The 5911-nt window shown below is 40.1% G+C and overlaps 1 pseudogene across 1 annotated transcript; it reads right to left on the bottom strand.

The window, feature by feature from the left end:
• Nucleotides 1–463: 463 nt before the first annotated feature.
• On the bottom strand, nucleotides 464–1106 carry LOC308415243 (transmembrane emp24 domain-containing protein 4-like; annotated as a pseudogene). Its single transcript has one exon. The product of its transcript is annotated as a transmembrane emp24 domain-containing protein 4-like (transcript).
• Nucleotides 1107–5911: the final 4805 nt, after the last annotated feature.

The raw sequence follows: 5911 nt of genomic DNA, 5'->3' as shown, positions 1-5911 counted from the left end.
ATCCCCAAATAGCTCTACAATATAGAAAAGCATCTCGATCCTTCAGGGCCCCAAACTGCCCCTTATTTACATTCACAAAGCCATGGGGAGAACTCAGGACTGAGCCAGGAACATTGAGGCAGGGTCTCCTCCATGGGCATGCCAGCTGCTTACTGAACAAGCCGACAGAAAACAGAAATGCATTTGGTCATGTCTTCGAAAACAAAGGAGAATTAGCAGAGGCAAAAGAAATTACTCAGTCTTGGGTTAATTCCAACTTCTCCCAACAGGTTTTGAAAGCTTAGACCAATGTCTGCTTCTTGGAGAACCAGAGTCAAAGGTAGCTGATCTGAATGGCTTAATGCCATTATGCCAACAACACATTGGTTTTCATTTTTACTCCTCAAAATCCAGGTGGACAAGGGGCTGGGTGGGGAAATGATCAATAATTGGGGTAAAAGGGAAGGGTTATAGGGCAAGATCCCTACATCAGCTTCTTGGCCTCAAAGAAGCTCTTAAGGTGATGCATCTGACAGATGCCAGTGAGGATGAGGATGAGGCATGGACAATGGACCACCACAGGACCCTCTGGTTGGTGCTTTCACTGGTCAGATGGAAGCATTCTTCACCGTACCTCCGAAAATCCTGCTCCTCCTGGATCTGTTCCACCTGATCAAGCAAGTGGCGATCACGGAGCTGGAGTTCTGTTAACTTATCCTTAGCAGCGATCTCAGGGCAGTTGTTGGCATGCCCCCCAACCTGGATGTCCAAGTGCACACAGTTTGCCTTCAGCGAAGAAAGCCATCCTGGTGGAGCTGGAGCGCAGACAAATCTGATGGTCACCGGGAGTGTGGGAAGTGAACGTGAAAAACCTTTGGAGCCATACTGCCGGGCCAGTTACCTTGCCCAGTACTGTCACTCTACATGCAAGCCCGGGCCGGGGGTCGATGGTTGCCGACGACCACGGTCTCGCCGGGTATTTCCTCAATGAAACAGCGCTTCTCAGTCTCGCCTGTGTTGAAATAGAGCCCACGGGCACCCGCAGCACACACAATAAACACCAGAAGCACAAACTACACCAGCCCCTACAGTGGTCAGACTCCGACACCTGCCATCGAACCTCTCATTGTCACATTCTGAATGCAAATAAATACATGCAATTCTAGTCCTCTTCTTCCATGACTTTTAATTATAGGAGCAGGATCAAAGCTTAGAGAAGCATGTGCAACTTACCATTAACTGCATCACTAATTTCTTTTCTTTTCTCCTACCAATAATCAATGGCCAATAATTCCTCAGAGAGGGATGGGACCACATGAGCCCCTACTCACCCAGGAGTTAACCTATATAAATCATCAAAGAATGTGAAGCAAGGTGAAGCGGCATGAGCTCCTCCCCCTTTCTTGATAATGTTGCTACATACAAAACAAATGAGTAACAGCTCCAAGCATAACTCTGCGATAATGACAGTCAGTGGTAAAATACTTGTCTAGTATGTGTGAGACATTGGATTTGATGCTTAGCACTTAGAAAAAAAAAATAGCCCCCAGTTTAAAATGGCCGTATAATATTTCAACTTAGTTTTAATGGTTAACATCCATTTTAGAATTCTTTTGAATTAATTACTTTAATTCTTCTTTGAAATAAGATATTCTGTTTAAAAGTCATAAGTTGAATTGTAAATGAAATGAAGTAAACATTGTTTAGTGTTCGCCTGACAATGAGCATGCATCTTGCACTGGGTAAAAGACTTGACATTTCTGATTATCCAACTTCTCATGTGATATTTCCCCCCTCTGATAAACGACCATTTGACTGTCTAGATAAACTATTGCTTAGCAAAGGAGTTGCTCTAGCTGTAGATGACACTGTGGCCTATAGAAAATGTAAACTGAGCAAAAATCTCAGGCTGTATTTCGTTTTCTCTTGTCTAACACATTATTTGGCAAAGAATAGAGTCATCAGTTAGCCCTAGCTGCTCCTACAAGTTTGGTACTGAATTAATATAGAAAGAGCAAAATATTCAAGGAGTCATTTTAGCTTTTTCTAAAAATCCTAAATGAAATTTTTAATGTTGTTTCTCTACAGTCTAAAACTGTATTTTGAGATAATTATGTATTAATAAGTTACAAAGATATAAAAAACGAAAAAAGTCAATTTTCTCAATAGTTACACCCAACAAACCTACAGTACAATACAAAAACTCTAAAATTGTCAGCAATACAATGTGTACATGTGGTCATATTCCATTTGTTCTTCATAATGCAGATACAGACTCATTCTACCACTAAGAAAGACTAGCCTCTTCCTCACCCTCTACACAAACTGTTGTGGATTGTGGTACCTTAGAGAGCTTTGGACTCTCACACAAATAACCTAAAACCTTCAGTAACTGTCCTACATTATTTTCACACCCACACAATTCTGGACAGCTTGTAAAACCTGTGTTTCCAGCCTGGGCTTTTCTAACATCTGCATTTTATATATTAAGTCCTTTTTTTAACACCTTAGGACCTGTAAGCCTCACACCTGCCTTCTTCCCACTTTACCCCTACTTCCATCTTTCCCATTCTTCTCTCAGCTCACTACTTACATAGTGCTACTCTTCGTTTAAAAAGAATCATCTACAAACTGAGGTCAAACAATATCTTTGACTGTTGAGAGCACTTATTGTTCTTGCAGAAGACTTGATTTCAGTTCCCACCACCCATGTGACATTTCATAACTCTCTATACCTCTAAATCCAAAGGATCTGATATCTTCTTCTCTCTATACCTCTAAATCCAAGGGATCTGATATCTTCTTCTGGCCTCCACAAACACTAGTCACACAGAAGGTATATGCACATATATGCCAACAAACACACACTAAAATTGAAATTGAAAGCTAAAACAGATTTACGAACTTCATTATCTCCACTTAGTATCTAACAGCACAGTCTTGGAAACACAATGAAACAAGAAGACTGGTGATAAACTATTTTTGACACCTACAGCGTGTAGCTGTAGTTGATTAATCTTGTCAAACAGCAGTTCCTCACTGCCTGTCCCATGTTCTGGATTCTCGAGTGAAAGATACATGCTGAAATCTTATATTTAACATGCCTTAATCAGCTCACAGGCTGTCAGTGGCCAATGGCTGGGCAGGGAGACAGGCGGAACTTTAGGATTTGAGTCCAATTTTGGGAACCCAATTAAGATAACACAAGCATTAAGTCAAATCCATGACAACAACTGCCTTTACCCTAAACAGAAATAAGGAATATAATTCCAAGTGAAGACAATTCACCCAAAGGATTCATGTAAAATAAAACACACAAAAAAATCTGAATAAGAGAAAAAACAAAATAACAAAAGTCCTGTCCATTCCAACTATTTAAAACAGATGCACAAAACACAACTAAGAAAAGGCAAACATCTGAGATAAGACTCCACGGCAGCACCTCCACAAGTGCACAGCTCCCTGACAGCAGGAACCAAAGGCACTGAGACAGCGGAAATGAAAAAGAAAGGATTCACAGAATCCTATTATTTAAAGCAGTAATAATCATACAGAGGATTCAAATAAATAGATGGAAGAAGTAAGGGAAACAATCAAAGATCTAGAAAATGGATGCTCAGTAATTAGAAACTCAAAACCACAAATGAAACAGTTAAGAAGAAATTCAAAACTTTGAAAAAGATTTCTTTACTTCACCAAATTTAATTTTTCTTATGCCTGTATAAGTAGGAGGTTATTTCCTGATCAAGAGAAACATCAGTGGCTTCACCACTGAAAAATGACATCCCTAAAAGTGTTCGTTGCCAATAGGCAACCAGGTGGATATGAAGAGGATGAAAGACAGACAGATCTTGTTATATTCTTTTTCTTGTGGTATCATTAGCTTATTATGATACTTACAATATATTAGTCACAATGATGGAGATAAACATTACATTTACCCAGATTTTCTAGTAAGAGCTAGTTGTGTGGAGGCATAAGTGAAAGACCTTTGTTTGTGTTTTTGACCATTTTGTAATTTCTGGTTTCAAGTCTTAATCTGTGCAGTTAGGGAGACTGCTAATTCTCAATGTAATGTAGTTACATTAATCCTGTTAAGTTCAGCTTCGCAGTTACTTCTCATTTAGCTAATGTCTTTTCACTTGGATTAGATACAGTAACAGCATGAGCTAAATGAATGTTAATGTTTGTGCATTAATGACATACTTTTGATTTCTCCATTTATCTCTTGCAAAGTTTGATCACATGCAAGACATGATCAAGCATCAGGTTAGAGCTAGAAGTCTGAATAACCTTGTTCCATTTCCAATTTTTTGGAAGTCTCTTTGGCTTTAATTTTTAATAACAACCCTGACTTGCTCAACTTTTCATCTCTGGTCTGGCATTTATTAGACGTAACTAATTGTCAAACTTCAATCTATGACTACATTCTTTGTCCACTGGTTGGTTAGCTTTTTGAGAACAACCAGAAGCTTAGCTTTTAATCTACCAGAAAACAGAGGAAATGTTCGTTTCTTTCTACCTCCTTTTCAGTCTGTGCATATCATCTTCAGATCACACTGATGTTATGGTTTAAGTCTTATAAAGTACTTTTCCTAAAGTAGTTGTTTCACTTAAATCTGCCAAAGAATGTTTCTGTTACTCTTTTTCATGTAGTTTCCCATAAATGCTGTTCTTAAGATTTATAGCAGCAATGTCAGATTTTGTTTTATTATTATTTTACCTACACAGTTTACATCCTGTTCATGCCCCCCTCCCAACCACCCCCTCCCACAATCCTTCCCCCATTTACCCCTCCCCTTCTCTTAGCAGGTAGGGCCTTCCTTGGTATCTCTGCACCCTGGCATATCAAGTTTCTGCTAGGCTATGCTCTTCCTCTCCCACTGAGGCCAGACAAGGCAGCCCAGCTAGAAGAACATATCCCATGTACAGGCAACAGCTTTTGGTTTAGGCACCATTCTAGCTGTTAAGGATCCACATGAAGACCAAGCTGCACATCTCCTACATATGTGTGGGGAGGCCTAAGTTCAGCTCCTTTGGTTGCTGGTTGAGCCCTAAGGATCCAGGTTAGTCGACTCTGTTGGTCTTCCTGTGAATTCCTATCTCTTTAGAGACCCCAATCCTTCCTCCTATTCTACAATAAGAGTCCCCAGGCTCTAGCCATTGTTTGGCTGTGGGTATCAGCATCTGTTTGAGTCGCCTGATTGGTAGAGCCTCTCAAAGGGTAGCCATGCAAGACTCCTGTCTGTAAGTATAACGGTGTATTATTAACAGCATCAGAGCTTGCTGCTTATGGGATAAGTCTCAAATTGGGCCCATTATTGGTTGGCCATGCCCTTAGTCTTGGCTCCACCCCGATTTCTTTATTTCTTATAGATATGATAATTTGGGAGTCAAAAGTATTATGAGTGGGTTGGTGTCCCTCTTGCTCTATTGGGATTCCTGCTTGGCTACAAGGGGTGGCCTCTTCAGGTTCCATAACCTTAATACTGTGAGTCACAGCTAAGGATACCCCATTGGTGCTTGTGTGCTTAAAGAAACCTTAAACCAGGCCCTCAGGAAGAATAACAAGTGCTCTTAACCATCTCTCTAACCCAGTATTTTACTGATTTATTTTTTCCTTGTTATTTTTCTTTAGCTTTGTTATGCCTTGAGAAAAAGGTATTTTTGTTGTTGTTATTTTGCATTTTTCTTTGTAATATGTTTTGTTATTCTGTGGTTTGAATGTGCAATATCCTCCATAGACTTACATGGTTGAAGACATGGTCCTCAGCCACTGCTGCTATTTGGCTTTGCCTAGAAATGGGTCACTGGAGGAAAGTCTTGACATTGTATTGTTCAGTGGTACTTTCTGTTCACTCTCTGCTTCCTGACTACAAATACAATGTGACCAACCACCTCCCTCCTCATGACACTATGTCCTCCCATCTAG

The sequence above is a fragment of the Micromys minutus genome, assembly GCF_963924665.1.
Source record: "Micromys minutus genome assembly, chromosome: X".
Taxonomy (NCBI): Eukaryota; Metazoa; Chordata; class Mammalia; order Rodentia; family Muridae; genus Micromys; species Micromys minutus.
This window is presented reverse-complemented; position numbering and strand designations above follow the sequence as displayed.